The following is a 2,990-nucleotide window of genomic DNA, read 5'->3' as shown; positions in this document are numbered from 1 at the left end:
ATTATTTGCTCAGCATACAGATTGAATAAGTATGGTGAAAGGATACAACCCTGGTGCCTACTTTTCCAAATTTTAAATAATTCAATATCTGCTTGTTCTGTTCAATTGACTGCCTCTTAGTGTTATGTATGGGTTTCTCATGAGCATAATGAAGTATTCTAGAACATTCATCCTCTGCAATGTTGTCCATAGCTTGTCATGATCCACGTAATCAAAATCAATGTAGCACAGATAAACATCTTTCTTGTATTCTCTGTTTTCAACCAAGATCCACCTGATATCAACAATGAAATCTCTCATTCCATGTTCTCATCTGAATCTGGCACAAACTTCTGGCAGTTCCCTGTCAATGTACTATTGCAGCTGTTTCTGAATTATCTTTAGCCAAATTTAACATGCATGTGATATTAATGATATTGTCTGATGATTTCTGCATTATTTTGGGTCACCTGTCTTTGTAATGGGCATAAATATGGATCTTTTAAAATCAGTTGGCCAGGTAGCTCTCTTCCAAATTTCTTGGCATAAATGAGTGAGTGCTGCATCAGTTTGTTGAAAGATTTCAATTTGTATTCCTTCAATTCCCAGAGCCTTGTTCTTTGCCACTGATTTTAGTACACGTTGGACTTCGTCCTTTAGCACCATTGGCAGTTGATCATATCTCTTGAAATGGCTGAAAATCAAACATTTGTTTTTGGTACAGTGACTCTATTTATTCCTTCTTTTGATGCTTTCTGCATCCTTCCATATTTTGTTGACAGAATTCTTCAATCTTACAAATTGAGGCTTGGATTTTTTTCTTCAGTTTTTTTCAGCTTGAAAAATGCTAAGCATGTTCTTTTGATTTTCTAACTCCATGTCACTGCACATTTCTACTGTTTGATTTGTCTATTTGAGCTGCCTTTTGAAATTTTCTGTTCAGTTCTTTTGCCTCATTTCTTCCATTTACTTTAGCATATCTATACTGGAGAACAAGTTGCAGACTCTCTTTTGTCATCCATTTTGGTCTTTTCCTTCTTTCTTGTTTTCTTAAGACTTTTTGCTTTCTTCCTGTATACTATTCTTGATACCATCCTACAGCTCTTCTAGTTTTTCCAGTAGTGTCTAGTGCATCAAATATGCTCTTGAGATGATCTCTAAATTAAGTTGGGATATGTTCACACTCATATTTTGGCTCTCATGGACTTGTTTCAATTTTTTTCAGCTTCAGTCTGAGTTTTCATATGAACAATTGACGGTGTATTCTGCTGTCTGCCTTTATCCTTTCTGTTAAAAAGGATTTCTTAGATAGGATGCAAAAACATGAATCACAAAAGAAAAAAATGTAATAGATTAGACTTAACAAAATGAGAATCTTTTGCTTTGTAAAAAGAAACATCCAAAACAAAAAGCATTTTAGACAATAAAAAAAGAGCTATGCATTGGAAGCAAGACATTTTGACAAACCTATATAATAAAGAATCAGCATCCAGAGTCGACAAAGAATTCTACAACCAATTAATAGGAAAACAGGGGGAAGCTTAGAAAGATAGCACCTTAGCCAGACATATGCTGTCATGCTATAGCAATGATATGCGAAATCAAGTGAAATATACAGATGACAGTCTTGGATCTCTGAGCAGTAAACAAAGGATGAAAAGTTAGATCAAACATCTAATGGAAGGAGAACCTGGATGAAAATAGGGAATAAGGAGACATATGGATCATAGGTGCCCTACTAGCTGATCTGGCGTAGTGTATCTACCTTAAGACAAAGCACACTGTGTCTGGAGTGAGTAGCATAGCAAGTCAACTTCATAGATCCTCAGTAGGAGTGAGAGACACAGTGTAACAAATACAGAGTGAAGCAAGGTGAGAACATGAACTAGATCTAAGAAGAAAAAGTGCAGAAAGGCAGACAAGAGTTCATTTTAGTTTGAAGGCACTTATAGAAGGCAGGGTCTATGATATAGTGGTTGCAGATACTGAACTTCAGACAGGCCACCTGGGCTCACATTGGGTTGGGGTAGGGACTTGATTTCCAGCTGCCCATGGAAAGGAGTGTTCTGGCACCCATACCAGTAATAAGGCAGTATACTCTCCTACTACTCATTTCCTCTTGGTGACTAGAGGTGTGGACCCCTAACTTCTACTCACTCAGTGATAGGTATATAGGGTGAGGGATGACAACAATAGTAAGATAAGCTTGCCATGGAATGGTCAACCATTCAAGAGCAAAGGGGTGTCTTTTACTTAAGGACACCATTTGGAAGGATTGGAAAAGATGGAAATAAGAATCACAGGGAAGAAGTGGGGTAACTGATTTTTTATGGAGGGAATATGAAATGAAATATATGGTTTGTAAAGCTGAAGACCTGCTCTGTAAATTTTCACTCAATTCACAATAAAAGATTTAAAACAACAAAATAACTAACCTAAAGTATCCTAAAGCTTCAAGGAATACCAATTAATGCAAATATTATTCATTTTTATATACCAACCACTAATTCTAAAGATGGAGAGATTGAACACTTTATCAACTTCTGCTGTTTGAAATTGGTTAAATGTGCCATCAAGATGTGTTTATAATTGCTAATTATTGGAAGGAGAAAATTGGAAATAAAGAGGAAGGATCAGATGTTGGAAAATATAGCTTGGTGACCTAACCAATGATACCAGAGATCACATGACAGACTTTTGTAAGAACAATGATTTATTCATTGCAAATGCCTTTTTTCAATAACATAAATGATGACTACATATGTGTACCTCACCAGATGAAATACTCAGGAAACAAATTGATTACATCTATGGAAAGAGATGATGGAGAAGCTCAATTTCATCCATCAGTTAGAACACGAGCAGGGCCTAAATAATGAACAAATTATCAGTTGTTCCTATATAAGTTCTAGTTGAAGCTAGACAAATTTAAAACCAGGTCATAAGAGTGAAAGTACAACCTTGAGTTATTTTTGTTAAATGCCATCAAGTTGGTTCTGACCCATAGCTAC

Source organism: Chrysochloris asiatica, unplaced genomic scaffold, assembly GCF_000296735.1.
Source record: "Chrysochloris asiatica unplaced genomic scaffold, ChrAsi1.0 scaffold00031, whole genome shotgun sequence".
Lineage (NCBI taxonomy): Eukaryota > Metazoa > Chordata > Mammalia > Afrosoricida > Chrysochloridae > Chrysochloris > Chrysochloris asiatica.
This window is presented reverse-complemented; position numbering follows the sequence as displayed.